We start from the raw sequence: 19,693 nt of genomic DNA on the forward strand, positions 1-19,693 counted from the left end.
TTCACGGTTTGATTACACCTGTGATGCGACCTATCTTTTTTGCACTATCTTGTATGTTTTATATAATTGCTTTATAAGAGGTTCCAATTAAGTTGTACTTACCTTAGTGCAACTGTCGACCTCTCATTCTGCTGTGTAATGATTTGGTGTTCAAACACTTGTGATGATTTGATGTTCAAACACTTGTGATGATTTGATGTTCAAACACTTGTGATGATTTGATGTTCAAACACTTGTAATGATTTGATGTTCAAACACTTGTGATGATTTGATGTTCAAACACTTGTGATGATTTGATGTTCAAACACTTGTGATGATTTGATGCTCAAACACTTGTGATGATTTGATGTTTTATCTTTCAACTTGGCGTTAAATTCCTGTGCTGATGATGAGATCTGAAAGCAATTGAAAAAAAAATTTCATCTCACGAACGATAGTACATAAAATTGTTGTTTTTATGTTGAATTCTTAGAGCGTACGTTTTTTTTTACACAGGCATCACCACATTATCAAGGCCAAGAGGTCACTCGAGGATAAGGGTTAAAGAGTGTACAGTAGAAATTGGACAATATAGTAATCATTAGTGATGGAAATTCGGTAAATTTGTTAACATATGGAACGGCTCATCAAGAACTTGTTTACGTTAGACTTGAAGACAACCATGTTGTAGTCAGCCGGAAAGCAGGAAAACGGAAGACAATTCCACAGGCGTGCAATTCTAAGAAAGAAGCTTTGTTCATGGAATCTACGTTTAGGTTTAGGCACAGATAAAGAGTGGGGGGAATTATTGATAGTGTTTTCAGATAGACGAGTGTTTCTTGTGAAAGTTTGGCGAGGGGGGGGGCCATAGATTGAAGCTCAGTCGAACACTTTCCATGAAAATAACGATACATCAGAGACAAACTCGCAACATCTCTTCTGTGAGATAGAGGTTGCAGGGAAGAGAAAAGGACATCTCCTACGAGGCTATGAAGTATATTTTGAACTCTATCAGAGCAGGACAAGTCCTTTCTAGCAGCTCCTTCCCAGATATGGCAACAATATTCCATCCTTGGACGTACCTGGCTCTTATATAGATAGAGAATTGCATCAGCAGTGAGATATCTACTGGATCGATAGAAAGATCCCACCATTTTTCCAGCGGCCTTGGCAACAGATTTGATGTACGTGTTCCATTTAAGATCAGGAGTAACGGTCAAGCCCAGACACTTGTCAAAACTTAAATGATTATTGCATAAATTTATTTGTTAAATTCAAGATTAGTCCCCCGATGTTTACAAAAGTTTTTCTCGGAGCTGAAATCTACAAAATGAAATGAGTTTATTTTTCCCCATTTTTTTTTTCAAATTGTATTGAAAAAAAAAGAAAACGAATATTTGTATTAAAAAAAAGGAAACGAAAATTGTATTAAAAAATAAGCAAACGACTAAAAAAATAAGCAAACAAATATTTGTATTAAAAAAATAAGCAAACGAATATTTGTATTAAAAAAAATAAGCCACAAATATTTGTATTAAAAAAATAAGCAAACGAATATTTGTAGTAAAAAAATAAGCAACGAATACTTGTATTAAAAAAATAAGCAACGGATATTTGTAATAAAAAAATAAGCAAACGAATATTTGTATTAAAAAAATAAGCAACGAATATTTGTATTAAAAAATAAGCAACGAATATTTGTATTAAAAAATAAGCAACGAATATTTGTATTAAAAAATAAGCAACGAATATTTGTATTAAAAAATAAGCAAACGAATATTTGTATTAAAAAAAATAAGCAACGTATATTTGTATTAAAAAATAAGCAACGAATATTTGTATTAAAAAAATAAGCAAACGAATATTTGTAAATTAAAAAAATAAGCAAACGACTACAAAAAAAATAAGCAAACGAATATTTGTATTAAAAAAATAAGCAACGAATACTTGTATTAATAAAATAAGCAACGGATATTTGTAATAAAAAATAAGCAAACGAATATTTGTATTAAAAAATAAGCAACGAATATTTGTATTAAAAAATAAGCAAACGAAAATTTGTAGTAAAAAATAAGCAACGAATATTTGTATTAAAAAATAAGCAAACGAATATTTTTATTAAAAAATAAGCAACGAATATTTGTATTAAAAAGGAAACGAAAAATTGTATTAAAAAATAAGCAAACGAATATTTGTATTAAAAAAGGAAACGAAAATTGTATTAAAAAAATAAGCAAACGAATATTTGTATTAAAAAAGGAAATGAAAATTGTATTAAAAAAATAAGCAACGAATATTTGTATTAAAAAGGAAACAAAAATTGTATTAAAAAAATAAGCAAACGAATATTCTTATTAAAAAAAAATAAGTAAACGAATATTCTTATTAAAAAAATAAGCAAACAAATATTCTTATTAAAAACAATAAGCAAACGAATATTTGTATTAAAAAAATAAGCAAACGAATATTTGTATTAAAAAAATAAGCAAACAAATATTCTTATTAAAAAATAAGCAAACGAATATTCTTATTAAAAAATAAGCAAACGAATATTCTTATTAAAAAATAAGCAAACGAATATTTGTATTAAAAAAATAAGCAAACGAATATTTGTATTAAAAAAATAAGCAAACAAATATTCTTATTAAAAAATAAGCAAACGAATATTCTTATTAAAAAATAAGCAAACAAATATTCTTATTAAAAAATAAGCAAACGAATATTCTTATTAAAAAATAAGCAAACAAATATTCTTATTAAAAAATAAGCAAACGAATATTCTTATTAAAAAATAAGCAAACGAATATTTGTATTAAAAAAATAAGCAAACGAATATTTGTATTAAAAAAATAAGCAAACAAATATTCTTATTAAAAAATAAGCAAACGAATATTCTTATTAAAAAATAAGCAAACGAATATTTGTATTAAAAAAATAAGCAAACCAATATTTGTATTAAAAAATAAGCAAACGAATATTTGTATTAAAAAAATAAAAAAAACAAATATTGTATTAAAAAACAACAAATATTGTATTAAAAAAATTAGGAAACAAATATTGTATTAAAAAAAATTAAAAAACAATATTGTATTACAGAAAATTAGGAAACAAATATTGTATTAAAGAAAATTAAAAAACAAATATTGTATTAAAGAAAATTAGGAAACAAATATTGTATTAAAAAAATTAGGAAACAAATATTGTATTAAAGAAAATTAGGAAACAAATATTGTTTTAAAGAAAATTAGGAAACAAATATTGTATTTAAAAAAATTAGAAAACAAATATTGTATTAAAGAAAATGAGGAAACAAATATTGTATTAAAGAAAATTAGAAAACAAATATTGTATTAAAGAAAATTAGAAAACAAATATTGTATTAAAGAAAATTAGAAAACAAATATTGTATTAAAGAAAATTAGAAAACAAATATTGTATTAAAAAAATTAGGAAACAAATATTGTATTAAAGAAAATAAGAAAACAAATATTGTATTAAAGAAAATTAGAAAACAAATATTGTATTAAAAAAATTAGGAAAAAAATATTGTATTAAAAAAATTAGGAAACAAATATTGTATTAAAGAAAATAAGAAAACAAATATTGTATTAAAGAAAATTAGGAAACAAATATTGTATTAAAGAAAATTAGAAAACAAATATTGTATTAAAAAAATTAGGAAACAAATATTGTATTAAAGAAAATTAGGAAACAAATATTGTATTAAAAAAATTAGAAAACAAATATTGTATTAAAGAAAATTAGGAAACAAATATTGTATTAAAGAAAATTAGAAAACAAATATTGTATTAAAGAAAATTAGAAAACAAATATTGTATTAAAGAAAATTAGGAAACAAATATTGTATTAAAAAAATTAGAAAACGAATATTGTATTAAAAAAATTAGGAAACAAATATTGTATTAAAGAAAATTAGAAAACAAATATTGTATTAAAAAAATTAGAAAACAAATATTGTATTAAAGAAAATTAGGAAACGAATATTGTATTAAAGAAAATTAGGAAACAAATATTGTATTAAAGAAAATTAAAAAACAAATATTGTATTAAAAAAATTAGAAAACAAATATTGTATTAAAGAAAATTAGGAAACAAATATTGTATTAAAGAAAATTAGAAAACAAATATTGTATTAAAGAAAATTAGGAAACAAATATTGTATTAAAGAAAATTAAAAAACAAATATTGTATTAAAGAAAATTAGGAAACAAATATTGTATTAAAGAAAATTAGAAAACAAATATTGTATTAAAGAAAATTAGGAAACAAATATTGTATTAAAGAAAATTAGGAAACGAATATTGTATTAAAAAAAATTAGAAAACAAATATTGTATTAAAGAAAATTAGGAAACAAATATTGTATAAAAGAAAATTAAAAAACAAATATTGTATTAAAGAAAATTAAAAAACAAATATTGTATTAAAAAAATTAGAAAACAAATATTGTATTAAAGAAAATTAAAAAAACAAATATTGTATTTAAAAAAATTAGGAAACAAATATTGTATTAAAGAAAATTAGGAAACAAATATTGTATTTAAAAAATTAGAAAACAAATATTGTATTAAAGAAAATTAAAAAACAAATATTGTATTTAAAAAAATTAGGAAACAAATATTGTATTAAAGAAAATTAGGAAACAAATATTGTATTAAAGAAAATTAAAAAACAAATATTGTATTAAAGAAAATGAGGAGACAGATATTGTATTAAAGAAAATTAGAAAACAAATATTGTATTAAAGAAAATTAGAAAACAAATATTGTATTAAAAAAAATTAGGAAACAAATATTGTATTAAAAAAAATTAGGAAACAAATATTGTATTAAAGAAAATTAAAAAACAAATATTGTATTAAAGAAAATTAGGAAACAAATATTGTATTAAAGAAAATTAGAAAACAAATATTGTATTAAAGAAAATTAAAAAACAAATATTGTATTAAAAAAAATTAGAAAACAAATATTGTATTAAAGAAAATTAGGAAACAAATATTGTATTAAAGAAAATTAGAAAACAAATATTGTATTAAAGAAAATTAGAAAACAAATATTGTATTAAAGAAAATTAGGAAACAAATATTGTATTAAAAAAAATTAGAAAAGAAATATTGTATTAAAAAAATTAGGAAACAAATATTGTATTAAAGAAAATTAAAAAAACAAATATTGTATTTAAAAAAATTAGGAAACAAATATTGTATTAAAGAAAATTAGGAAACGAATATTGTATTAAAAAAAATTAGGAAACAAATATTGTCTTAAAAAAATTAGGAAGCGAATATTGTATTAAAAAATTAGGAAACGAATATTGTATTAAAAACAATTAGGAAACGAATATTTGTATTAAAAAAATAAGCAAACCAATATTTGTATTTAAAAATAAGCAAACTAATATTTCTATTAAAAAAATAAAAAAAACAAATATTGTATTAAAAAACAACAAATATTGTAGTAAAAAAATTAGGAAACAAATATTGTATTAAAAAACATTAGAAAACAATATTGTATTACAGAAAATTAGGAAACAAATATTGTATTAAAGAAAATTAAAAAACAAATATTGTATTAAAGAAAATTAGGAAACAAATATTGTATTAAAAAGATCAGGAAACAAATATTGTATAAAAGAAAATTAGGAAACAAATATTGTATTAAAAAAAATTAGGAAACCAATATTGTATTTAAAAAAATTAGAAAACAAATATTGTATTAAAGAAAATTAGAAAACAAATATTGTATTAAAGAAAATTAGAAAACAAATATTGTATTAAAGAAAATTAGAAAACAAATATTGTATTAAAGAAAATTAGGAAACAAATATTGTATTAAAAAAAATTAGGAAACAAATATTGTATTAAAGAAAATTAGGAAACAAATATTGTATTAAAGAAAATTAAAAAACAAATATTGTATTAAAGAAAATTAAAAAACAAATATTGTATTAAAGAAAATTCAAAAACAAATATTGTATTAAAGATAATTAAAAAACAAATATTGTATTAAAGAAAATTAGGAAACAAATATTGTATTAAAGAAAATTAGGAAACAAATATTGTATTAAAAAAAATTAGAAAACAAATATTGTATTAAAAAAATTGGGAAACAAATATTGTATTAAAGAAAATTAGGAAACAAATATTGTATTAAAGAAAATTAGGAAACAAATATTGTATTAAAAAAAATTAGGAAACAAATATTGTATTAAAAAAATTAGGAAACAAATATTTTATTAAAGAAAATTAGAAAACAAATATTGTATTAAAAAAATTAGGAAACAAATATTGTATTAAAGAAAATTAGGAAACAAATATTGTATTAAAGAAAATTAGAAAACAAATATTGTATTAAAGAAAATTAGAAAACAAATATTGTATTAAAGAAATTAGGAAACAAATATTGTATTAAAGAAAATTAGGAAACAAATATTGTATTAAAAAAATTAGGAAACAAATATTGTATTAAAAAAATTAGGAAGCGAATATTGTATTAAAAAAATTAGGAAACGAATATTGTATTAAAAAAATTAGGAAACGAATATTGTATTAAAAACAATTAGGAAACGAATATTGTATTAAAGAAAATTAGGAAACAAATATTGTATTAAAGAAAATTAGGAAACAAATATTGTATTAAAGAAAATTAGAAAACAAATATTGTATTAAAGAAAATTAGAAAACAAATATTGTATTAAAGAAAATTAGGAAACGAATATTGTATTAAAGAAAATTAGGAAACGAATATTTTATTAAAGAAAATTAGAAAACGAATATTGTATTAAAAACAATTAGGAAACGAATATTGTATTAAAGAAAATTAGGAAACAAATATTGTATTAAAGAAAATTAGAAAACAAATATTGTATTAAAGAAAATTAGGAAACAAATATTGTATTAAAAAAAATTAGAAAACAAATATTGTATTAAAAAAATTAGGAAACAAATATTGTATTAAAGAAAATTAGAAAACAAATATTGTATTAAAAACATTAGGAAACAAATATTGTATTAAAGAAAATTAGGAAACAAATATTGTATTAAAAAAAATTAGGAAACAAATATTGTATTAAAGAAAATTAGAAAACAAATATTGTATTAAAGAAATTAGGAAACAAATATTGTATTAAAGAAAATTAGGAAACAAATATTGTATTAAAAAAATTAGGAAACAAATATTGTATTAAAAAAATTAGGAAGCGAATATTGTATTAAAAAAATTAGGAAACGAATATTGTATTAAAAAAATTAGGAAACGAATATTGTATTAAAAACAATTAGGAAACGAATATTGTATTAAAGAAAATTAGGAAACAAATATTGTATTAAAGAAAATTAGGAAACAAATATTGTATTAAAGAAAATTAGAAAACAAATATTGTATTAAAGAAAATTAGAAAACAAATATTGTATTAAAGAAAATTAGGAAACGAATATTGTATTAAAGAAAATTAGGAAACGAATATTTTATTAAAGAAAATTAGAAAACGAATATTGTATTAAAACAATTAGGAAACGAATATTGTATTAAAGAAAATTAGGAAACAAATATTGTATTAAAGAAAATTAGAAAACAAATATTGTATTAAAGAAAATTAGTAAACGAATATTGTATTAAATAAAATTAGGAAACGAATATTTTATTAAAGAAAATTAGAAAACAAATATTGTATTAAAAAAATTAGGAAACGAATATTGTATTAAAGAAAATTAGAAAACAAATATTGTATTAAAAAAATTAGGAAACGAATATTGTATTAAAAAAATTAGGAAACGAATATTGTATTAAAAACAATTAGGAAACGAATATTGTATTAAAGAAAATTAGGAAACAAATATTGTATTAAAGAAAATTAGGAAACAAATATTGTATTAAAGAAAATTAGAAAACGAATATTGTATTAAAAAAATTAGGAAACAAATATTGTATTAAAAAAATTAGGAAACAAATATTGTATTAAAAAAATTAGAAAACAAATATTGTATTAAAGAAAATTAGGAAACAAATATTGTATTAAAGAAAATTAGAAAACAAATATTGTATTAAAGAAAATTAGAAAACAAATATTGTATTAAAGAAAATTAGGAAACAAATATTGTATTAAAGAAAATTAGAAAACAAATATTGTATTAAAGAAAATTAAAAAACAAATATTGTATTAAAGACAATTAGGAAACAAATATTGTATTACAGAAAATTAGGAAACAAATATTGTATTAAAGAAAATTAGGAAACAAATATTGTATTACAGAAAATTAGGAAACCAATATTGTATTAAAGAAAATTAAAAAACAAATATTGTATTAAAAAAATTAGAAAACAAATATTGTATTAAAGAAAATTAGGAAACAAATATTGTATTAAAGAAAATTAGAAAACAAATATTGTATTAAAGAAAATTAGGAAACAAATATTGTATTAAAGAAAATTAAAAAACAAATATTGTATTAAAGAAAATTAGGAAACAAATATTGTATTAAAGAAAATTAGAAAACAAATATTGTATTAAAGAAAATTAGGAAACAAATATTGTATTAAAGAAAATTAGGAAACGAATATTGTATTAAAAAAAAATAGAAAACAAATATTGTATTAAAGAAAATTAGGAAACAAATATTGTATTTAAGAAAATTAAAAAACAAATATTGTATTAAAGAAAATTAAAAAACAAATATTGTATTAAAAAAATTAGAAAACAAATATTGTATTAAAGAAAATTAAAAAAACAAATATTGTATTAAAGAAAATTAGGAAACAAATATTGTATTAAAGAAAATTAGGAAACAAATATTGTATTAAAAAAATTAGAAAACAAATATTGTATTAAAGAAAATTAAAAAACAAATATTGTATTTAAAAAAATTAGGAAACAAATATTGTATTAAAGAAAATTAGGAAACAAATATTGTATTAAAGAAAATTAAAAAACAAATATTGTATTAAAGAAAATTAGGAAACAAATATTGTATTAAAGAAAATTAGAAAACAAATATTGTATTAAAGAAAATTAGAAAACAAATATTGTATTAAAAAAAAATTAGGAAACAAATATTGTATTAAAAAAAATTAGGAAACAAATATTGTATTAAAGAAAATTAAAAAACAAATATTGTATTAATGAAAATTAGGAAACAAATATTGTATTAAAGAAAATTAGAAAACAAATATTGTATTAAAGAAAATTAAAAAACAAATATTGTATTAAAGAAAATTAGAAAACAAATATTGTATTAAAGAAAATTAGGTCACAAATATTGTATTAAAGAAAATTAGAAAACAAATATTGTATTAAAGAAAATTAGAAAACAAATATTGTATTAAAGAAAATTAGGAAACAAATATTGTATTAAAAAAAATTAGAAAACAAATATTGTATTAAAAAAATTAGGAAACAAATATTGTATTAAAGAAAATTAAAAAAACAAATATTGTATTTAAAAAAATTAGGAAACAAATATTGTATAAAAGAAAATTAGGAAACGAATATTGTATTAAAAAAAATTAGGAAACAAATATTGTCTTAAAAAAATTAGGAAGCGAATATTGTATTAAAAAAATTAGGAAACGAATATTGTATTAAAAACAATTAGGAAACGAATATTTGTATTAAAAAAATAAGCAAACCAATATTTGTATTAAAAAATAAGCAAACGAATATTTGTATTAAAAAAATAAAAAAAACAAATATTGTATTAAAAAACAACAAATATTGTATTAAAAAAATTAGGAAACAAATATTGTATTAAAAAAAATTAGAAAACAATATTGTATTACAGAAAATTAGGAAACAAATATTGTATTAAAGAAAATTAAAAAACAAATATTGTATTAAAGAAAATTAGGAAACAAATATTGTATTAAAAAGATCAGGAAACAAATATTGTATTAAAGAAAATTAGGAAACAAATATTGTATTAAAGAAAATTAGGAAACCAATATTGTATTTAAAAAAATTAGAAAACAAATATTGTATTAAAGAAAATTAGGAAACAAATATTGTATTAAAGAAAATTAGAAAACAAATATTGTATTAAAGAAAATTAGAAAACAAATATTGTATTAAAGAAAATTAGGAAACAAATATTGTATTAAAAAAAATTAGGAAACAAATATTGTATTAAAGAAAATTAGGAAACAAATATTGTATTAAAGAAAATTAAAAAACAAATATTGTATTAAAGAAAATTAAAAAACAAATATTGTATTAAAGAAAATTAAAAAACAAATATTGTATTAAAGAAAATTAAATAACAAATATTGTATTAAAGAAAATTAGGAAACAAATATTGTATTAAAGAAAATTAGGAAATAAATATTGTATTAAAAAAAATTAGAAAACAAATATTGTATTAAAAAAATTAGGAAACAAATATTGTATTAAAGAAAATTAGGAAACAAATATTGTATTAAAGAAAATTAGGAAACAAATATTGTATTAAAAATATTAGGAAACAAATATTGTATTAAAAAAATTAGGAAACAAATATTTTATTAAAGAAAATTAGAAAACAAATATTGTATTAAAAAAATTAGGAAACAAATATTGTATTAAAGAAAATTAGGAAACAAATATTGTATTAAAGAAAATTAGAAAACAAATATTGTATTAAAGAAATTAGGAAACAAATTTTGTATTAAAGAAAATTAGGAAACAAATATTGTATTAAAAAAATTAGGAAACAAATATTGTATTAAAATAATTAGGAAGCGAATATTGTATTAAAAAAAGTAGGAAACGAATATTGTATTAAAAAAATTAGGAAACGAATATTGTATTAAAAACAATTAGGAAACGAATATTGTATTAAAGAAAATTAGGAAACAAATATTGTATTAAAGAAAATTAGGAAACAAATATTGTATTAAAGAAAATTAGGAAACAAATATTGTATTAAAGAAAATTAGAAAACAAATATTGTATTAAAGAAAATTAGGAAACGAATATTGTATTAAAGAAAATTAGGAAACGAATATTTTATTAAAGAAAATTAGAAAACAAATATTGTATTAAAAAAATTAGGAAACGAATATTGTATTAAAGAAAATTAGAAAACAAATATTGTATTAAAAAAATTAGGAAACGAATATTGTATTAAAAAAATTAGGAAACGAATATTGTATTAAAAACAATTAGGAAACGAATATTGTATTTAAAAAAATTAGGAAACAAATATTGTATTAAAGAAAATTAGGAAACAAATATTGTATTAAAGAAAATTAGAAAACGAATATTGTATTAAAAAAATTAGGAAACAAATATTGTATTAAAAAAATTAGGAAACAAATATTGTATTAATGAAAATTAGAAAACAAATATTGTATTAAAAAAAATTAGGAAACAAATATTGTATTAAAAAAAATTAGGAAACAAATATTGTATTAAAGAAAATTAAAAAACAAATATTGTATTAAAGAAAATTAGGAAACAAATATTGTATTAAAGAAAATTAGAAAACAAATATTGTATTAAAGAAAATTAGGAAACAAATATTGTATTAAAGAAAATTAGAAAACAAATATTGTATTAAAGAAAATTAGGAAACAAATATTGTATTAAAGAAAATTAGAAAACAAATATTGTATTAAAGAAAATTAGAAAACAAATATTGTATTAAAGAAAATTAGGAAACAAATATTGTATTAAAAAAAATTAGAATACAAATATTGTATTAAAAAAATTAGGAAGCGAATATTGTATTAAAAAAATTAGGAAACGAATATTGTATTAAAAACAATTAGGAAACGAATATTTGTATTAAAAAAATAAGCAAACTAATATTTGTATTAAAAAATAAGCAAACGAATATTTGTATTAAAAAAATAAAAAAAACAAATATTGTATTAAAAAACAACAAATATTGTATTAAAACAATTAGGAAACAAATATTGTATTAAAAAAAATTAGAAAACAATATTGTATTACAGAAAATTAGGAAACAAATATTGTATTAAAGAAAATTAAAAAACAAATATTGTATTAAAGAAAATTAGGAAACAAATATTGTATTAAAAAGATCAGGAAACAAATATTGTATTAAAGAAAATTAGGAAACAAATATTGTATTAAAGAAAATTAGGAAACCAATATTGTATTTAAAAAAATTAGAAAACAAATATTGTATTAAAGAAAATTAGAAAACAAATATTGTATTAAAGAAAATTAGGAAACAAATATTGTATTAAAAAAAATTAGGAAACAAATATTGTATTAAAGAAAATTAGGAAACAAATATTGTATTAAAGAAAAGTATAAAAAACAAATATTGTATTAAAGAAAATTAAAAAACAAATATTGTATTAAAGAAAATTAAAAAACAAATATTGTATTAAAGAAAATTAAAAAACAAATATTGTATTAAAGAAAATTAGGAAACAAATATTGTATTAAAGAAAATTAGGAAACAAATATTGTATTAAAAAAAATTAGAAAACAAATATTGTATTAAAAAAATTAGGAAACAAATATTGTATTAAAGAAAATTAGGAAACAAATATTGTATTAAAGAAAATTAGGAAACAAATATTGTATTAAAAAAAAATTAGGAAACAAATATTGTATTAAAAAAATTAGGAAACAAATATTTTCTTAAAGAAAATTAGAAAACAAATATTGTATTAAAAAAATTAGGAAACAAATATTGTATTAAAGAAAATTAGGAAACAAATATTGTATTAAAGAAAATTAGAAAACAAATATTGTATTAAAGAAATTAGGAAACAAATATTGTATTAAAGAAAATTAGGAAACAAATATTGTATTAAAAAAATTAGGAAACAAATATTGTATTAAAAAAATTAGGAAGCGAATATTGTATTAAAAACAATTAGGAAACGAATATTGTATTAAAAAAATTAGGAAACGAATATTGTATTAAAAACAATTAGGAAACGAATATTGTATTAAAGAAAATTAGGAAACAAATATTGTATTTAAGAAAATTAGGAAACAAATATTGTATTAAAGAAAATTAGGGAACAAATATTGTATTAAAGAAAATTAGAAAACAAATATTGTATTAAAGAAAATTAGGAAACGAATATTGTATTAAAGAAAATTAGGAAACGAATATTTTATTAAAGAAAATTAGAAAACAAATATTGTATTAAAAAAATTAGGAAACGAATATTGTATTAAAGAAAATTAGAAAACAAATATTGTATTTAAAAAAATTAGGAAACGAGTATTGTATTAAAAAAATTAGGAAACGAATATTGTATTAAAAACAATTAGGAAACGAATATTGTATTAAAGAAAATTAGGAAACAAATATTGTATTAAAGAAAATTAGGAAACAAATATTGTATTAAAGAAAATTAGGAAACGAATATTTTATTAAAGAAAATTAGGAAACGAATATTGTATTAAAGAAAATTAGGAAACAAATATTGTATTAAAGAAAATTAGAAAACAAATATTGTATTAAAAAAATTAGAAAACAAATATTGTATTAAAAAAAATTAGAAAACAAATATTGTATTTAAGAAAATTAGGAAACAAATATTGTATTAAAGAAAATTAAAAAACAAATATTGTATTAAAGAAATTAGGAAACAAATATTGTATTAAAGAAAATTAGAAAACAAATATTGCATTAAAAAAATTAGGAAACAAATATTGTATTAAAGAAAATTAAAAAAACAAATATTGTATTTAAAAAAATTAGGAAACAAATATTGTATTAAAGAAAATTAGGAAACAAATATTGTATTAAAAAAATTAGGAAACAAATATTGTATTAAAAAAATTAGGAAGCGAATATTGTATTAAAAAAATTAGGAAACGAATATTGTATTAAAAACAATTAGGAAACGAATATTGTATTAAAAAGATTAGAAAACAAATATTGTATTAAAGAAAATTAAAAAACAAATATTGTATTAAAGAAAATTAAAAAAACAAATATTGTATTTAAAAAAATTAGGAAACAAATATTGTATTAAAGAAAATTAGGAAACAAATATTGTATTAAAAAAATTAGGAAACAAATATTGTATTAAAAAAATTAGGAAGCGAATATTGTATTAAAAAAATTAGGAAACGAATATTGTATTAAAAACAATTAGGAAACGAATATTGTATTAAAGAAAATTAGGAAACAAATATTGTATTAAAAAAATTAGGAAAGAAATATTGTATTTAAAAAAATTAGGTAACAAATATTGTATTACAAAAAATTAGGAAACAAATATTGTATTAAAAAAAATAGGAAACGAATATTGTATTAAAGAAAATTAGGAAACGAATATTGTATTAAAGAAAATTAGGAAACGAATATTGTATTAAAAAGATCAGGAAACAAATATTGTATTAAAAAAAATTAGGAAACAAATATTGTATTAAAAGAATTAGAAAACGAATATTTTATTAAAAAAATTAGGAAACGAATACTGTATTAAAAAAATTAGGAAACGAATATTGTATTTAAAAAAAATTAGGAAACAAATATTGTATTTAAAAAAATAGGAAACAAATATTGTATTAAAGAAAATTAGGAAACGAATATTCTATTTTAAAAAATTAGGAAACAAATATTGTATTAAAAAAAATTAGGAAACAAATATTGTATTAAAAAAAATTAGGAACGAATATTTTATTAAAAAAAATTAGGAAACGAATATTGTATTAAAAAAAAATTAGGAAACGAATATTCTATTTTAAAAAATTAGGAAACAAATATTGTATTAAAAAAATTAGGAAACAAATATTGTATTAAAAAAAATTAGGAACGAATATTTTATTAAAAAAAATTAGGAAACAAATATTGTATTAAAAAAAATTAGGAAACAAATATTGTATTAAAAAAAATTAGGAACGAATATTTTATTAAAAAAAATTAGGAAACGAATATTCTATTTTAAAAAATTAGGAAACAAATATTGTATTAAAAAAATTAGGAAACAAATATTGTATTAAAAAAATTAGGAAACGAATATTGTATTAAAAAAATTAGGAAACGAATATTGTATTAAAAAAATTAGGAAACGAATATTGTATTAAAAAAATTAGGAAACGAATATTGTATTAAAAAATTAGGAAACGAATATTGTATTAAAAAAAAATTAGGAAACAAATATTGTATTAAAAAAATGAAAAAAAAAATTGTATTAAAGAAAATTAGGAAACAAATATTGTATTCAAAAATTAGGAAACAAATATTGTATTAAAAAAATAAGGAAACAAATATTGTATTAAAAAAATTAAAAAGAAATATTGTATTAAAAAAATTAGGAAACAAATATTGTATTAAAGAAAATTAGGAAACAAATATTGTATTAAAAAAATTAAAAAGAAATATTGTATTAAAAAAATTAGGAAACAAATATTGTATTAAAGAAAATTAGGAAACAAATATTGTATTAAAAAAATTAAAAAGAAATATTGTATTAAAAAACTTAGGAAACAAATATTGTATTAAAAAAAATTAGGAAACAAATATTGTATTAAAGAAAATTAGGAAACAAATATTGTATTAAAGAAAATAAGGAAACAAATATTGTATTAAAAAAATTAAAAAGAAATATTGTATTAAAAAAAATAGAAAACAAATATTGTATTAAAGAAAAATTCTTTTATTCATACAAACATTTTCTACGGGTGTGTTTCAGTTAAAATCTTTTTGGGGCCGAGCCTCATGAAGACAAGTTGTTAAGTGGAAAGCGAAATAGATATAAGCAAATGGTTAAATGTAAAAAAACCAAAAAAAAAATTCAATATGAATAACAAAATTACGAAGGGAATATAAACGTTAGAGAAAAAGAACATAAATTATATGGTAGGCACCTTTGTTGCCTTTCCGGTTTTAAGAATTGTATTAATGTCTCCTTCCCCAACGAAATAACAACAAAATCATCGAACGAAAACAAAAATGACTCAGTCGATAAGAACTCGCCACACTGGTAAAATCTGTACACATCCGAGTGTGACGGTGTTATTTGGTGACACATTTCAAGTAAAACCGTTTTAAGGTATTTTGATTAAAGTAGAATAATATATATCTTCTTTTTCAGGTATCATTTCACCCCAAGCAAGCCACAGAGCCACTTAGATTTAAGATGCTACTATGTGGAACCAAATCTGCAGAGATACTATCTAGGGAGTTGAGCAGCGAGATGTCTGTTCATATTACACCTGGACTTTTGCATTTTCGTACAGTCGGGGAAGTCAGGACCTGGAGAGAGAATTCCAAAGTCTAGCAGTTCGAGAGAAGAATCTATATAAGTAGAAGGCTCTCCGGCACTCAGGGATCTCTGCAGTATGGGGTTAGGGTTAGGGGATCTCTACAGTATGGGGTTGGGATTTTGCTGCTTGTTTGGTTAGTGGGGGGTTAATTACGTCGAGGGTGTACAAGGGCCGGAAATTCGCTTGAGGACCTTACATCAAAATACTTGTAAAATAGGCACAAATGTGTAACATTCCGTCAAGGGGAGAGTGGTTGGAGGTTGGTTAACAGTGCGGGACATATTGGGTTGGTGACTCTTTTTTTAATCCTGTCTTGGAATGAGAGACTGATAGTAGATGCACAAGCCTAAATGCAGCAACAATCATCCATGCATGGCCAAATGGTGGCTTTGTAGATATACAGGATACTCTCAGGTGTAAGTAACTTTCTAGCACGGTAGAAAGAGCCCACCTTCTTTGCAGCAGCCTTGGCAATACTCTCGATGTCTTCTTCTTCTTCTTCTTCTTCTTCTTCAGTTATCAGATATCAGATCTGTGATTGAAGACATCGATGATCACGACTCTCCAGCCCCATCTGATCTATAGTCGTGTTTCCAGTGACCTTGTTGAGAATGTCAGTGAACTTTGTTTGTTGTCTTTCTCTGATCTTTTTTCCGGCGATTTTTGCTAGCATCAAGCTTCTTTTTCTTTTTTTTTTTTCACGCCGCATTAAATGGCCGAAGAACTTTAACTGTCAGGCATGAACGATATTGATGTTGTATTGTCGGGAGTGTTCTGTATGATATTACCGCGCCAGAATATGTAACATCTGTTCTGTATGACATGGGGTGATGTATATTATGTACGCGTGTCTAGTACGTGTAATGTCTAGTAACGTATAAAAAATATGACAACGGATACATTTTAACAACATACATGTAACAAAAGGGAAAAATAACAGTTCTCTGGGGTTGTAACATCAGGCCAATCGGAGAAACATACCTCATTCGTCCCTGATCTTGTTTGACGGATTCTCAGCAACACCCGCAAATGAGACTCTTCCAAATAAATCAACAAATATCGGGCTGTCTCTTTAGCAACCCTTATTTCCGATATTTCCAAATTGGAAAGCCGTCGCTGGTCCTAGACTAATGCGTTCTGATTCCCTATACTGGGAGCCACCACTCCCGATCCTTGACTACGTCTGCTATCTCTCGCTTCCGATCTCTGTCTGATCACATCATCGTATCTTTTTCCCAAAACTGTACCTAAAGTTCACTTTAAAATGAACTCTACGGAATCGTCAGACATCAGAGGTCGATCTATTTTAAATCATTGTTTATGTTCTATATTCTTTAATTTACTAAACATCTTAACATAATAATTTCCTCTTTATGTTTTTATTTTGCTAGGATAACATTCTAGTTTGACAAACGATCTTAAAAATCATTGACTTCGACGTTTCCCTGCTATATCTAACACTGGGTAGTAATCTGTTGTACTCTGACATACGCAAGACTTCTTCATTTATCTTCCTTTCTGTCCATGAAATTCTTAGAATCATCCTTAAAAAACCATATCTCTACTGCTTCCAAACGACTTTAGCCGCCTTCGTTGCTGTCCAACATTCGCAACCGTAAAGGAAAATTGACCATATGTACGTCTTCAAGATTCTAATTTTGGGGTTCAGTTTTATATTTCAGTTTTGTAAGATGTACTCTATGCTATGGAAAGTGGATTTTGCCATTGCCAATCTTTTTTTGATTTCTGCGTCACTTTACCATGAAATTTAATGATACAACCGAGACACTTGAGTGCACCCACTTATCTAATGGTCTTACCTGTACATTGGAATTGCATTTTGGTAATTAGCATTAAGTTGCATCCATTTCTTCTCATTTGCATCCATCACTGTTGTCAGTATTTGTTGCAAGTTATCTTCGGAATATGCAATGAGAACAGTGTCATCCGCTTAATTTGTTGATGTTACGCTTTATTTGTTGCTGTTACGCGTTGTTATTGGATTTTTAACTTCATACATACATGATGATGATGATGATTGCAACGTCTTGTCAGACGAGTGCCACTCCCTCAGACATGAGCCCATATGCCTGAGGGAGTATCTATACAAAAATGATGTTACAGAGTCTTAGCTTTGTACGACAGCTAAATCTCTCTCTCTCGGTTCAAAACGTTGAGATCCAGCAACAAGCAAGAGCAATATAGCCAGCAACAAATTAAACTGCAGACTACCTTAATGCCGGTACTGGTCTCCCGCTTTATGTTTTTTTTATCAGAGATTTGCTTCTCCTGGAAAGGTTGCCTTCACCACGGCTTATGGGGGCCCTCTCCACCCCAACACATATATACATACACACAAATATACACGGTGCTAGTTGGCCGTTGGCCCCGAAAAAGGTTCATTCGCCCTTTGAAAAGTCTTGTTTTTAATCCTTCAGGGAGGCTAGCAACCCTCCTCAAATAACAAGTCTGGTGGGGGAACCATTTTAGTCGACGGTGAGGCAGGTAGTACTGGATTACATGGTACCAGTAGCATATGACACGACCATACATACATACATACATACATACATACATACATACATACATACATACATACATACACATATATGATGAAAAAAGGGAGAGAAAAACATTATTTTCACTTCACAAACGCACCACACATTTTCAAATATTGTACATGTATGTTATTCCTTCAAATGAATAAACTTAAGGAAGTCTCAAAATAAAGACGAAACGTTGATGAATATATCAATTTTTTCGGCCCAAATAAGGTTTTTTATATGCCGCTCCCCATTTGGGGATACCGAATTGGTAAGAGGGAAAATTATTCCCAACGCACATTTAGGTAAAAATGCACTTTCGTATAAATAATTGAATTCGTTCAAAATGTATCGCAAAATAAATAAATAAATAAATAACATCTACGTAAATCGCGATATATCCAAACAGTCGTGCGAGATGGGCCAGTGGTAGGAGTTTAAGCTTCTTACCATAGGGTTCCGATTTCGAATCTCGCTAGTCGTAGATGAGTCGTAGTCGTGTCAGTGGATAATTTTATTTTAAACAATATACATGCTGCTCTCCATTTGAGGGTACCAAATTGGTAAAAAGGAAAATTATTTCCAACTCGCATTTAGGTAAAAATGCACTTTCGTATAAATAATTGAATTCATTCAAAAATGTATCGCAAAAACAAATAACATCTCTCTCTCTCTCTCTCTCTCTCTCTCTCTCTCTCTCTCTCTATATATATATATATATATATATATATATATATATATATATATATATACTTGTAGCTAAATTGAATATTGAAATGCTCATGTCTTTGGTTCTATGGGATGAAAATTTGCGGGCTTTTTGAAAATTATAATACTATTCTATGGTTAAACTTTTATAACAATTGGTAAAAAAACTATATTTTCAAACAAATAAACAAATATGCTCAAATTTGCCTACATTTGTATATATAGTGTCCTGGCAAGCAGCTTCAGTTTTGCTGTTTCGGTTGT

At 21.7% G+C, this 19,693-nt stretch overlaps 1 protein-coding gene and 1 long non-coding RNA gene across 8 annotated transcripts in view; one reads left to right on the plus strand and one right to left on the minus strand.

Annotated features, from left to right (window-relative positions):
* Window positions 1-19,693, plus strand: part of LOC145279992 (neo-calmodulin-like) — a 500,860-nt gene that overhangs the window by 117,970 nt on the left and 363,197 nt on the right. The window lies entirely within an intron of this gene.
* LOC145279995 (uncharacterized) overlaps window positions 1-19,693 on the minus strand; it is a 166,308-nt gene that overhangs the window by 99,778 nt on the left and 46,837 nt on the right. For 4 of the 5 annotated variants that reach the window (XR_013868521.1, XR_013868520.1, XR_013868518.1 and 1 more), the window contains exon 1: window positions 103-1,418. This is a non-coding gene — a long non-coding RNA (uncharacterized LOC145279995). Of the gene's footprint in view, window positions 1-102; window positions 1,419-19,693 lie in introns of those variants that run through there. The other variant, XR_013868519.1, reaches the window with a different exon arrangement.

The sequence above is a fragment of the Euprymna scolopes genome, chromosome 7 (assembly GCF_053919585.1).
Source record: "Euprymna scolopes isolate OS-2025 chromosome 7, ASM5391958v1, whole genome shotgun sequence".
NCBI classification, from domain to species: domain Eukaryota; kingdom Metazoa; phylum Mollusca; class Cephalopoda; order Sepiida; family Sepiolidae; genus Euprymna; species Euprymna scolopes.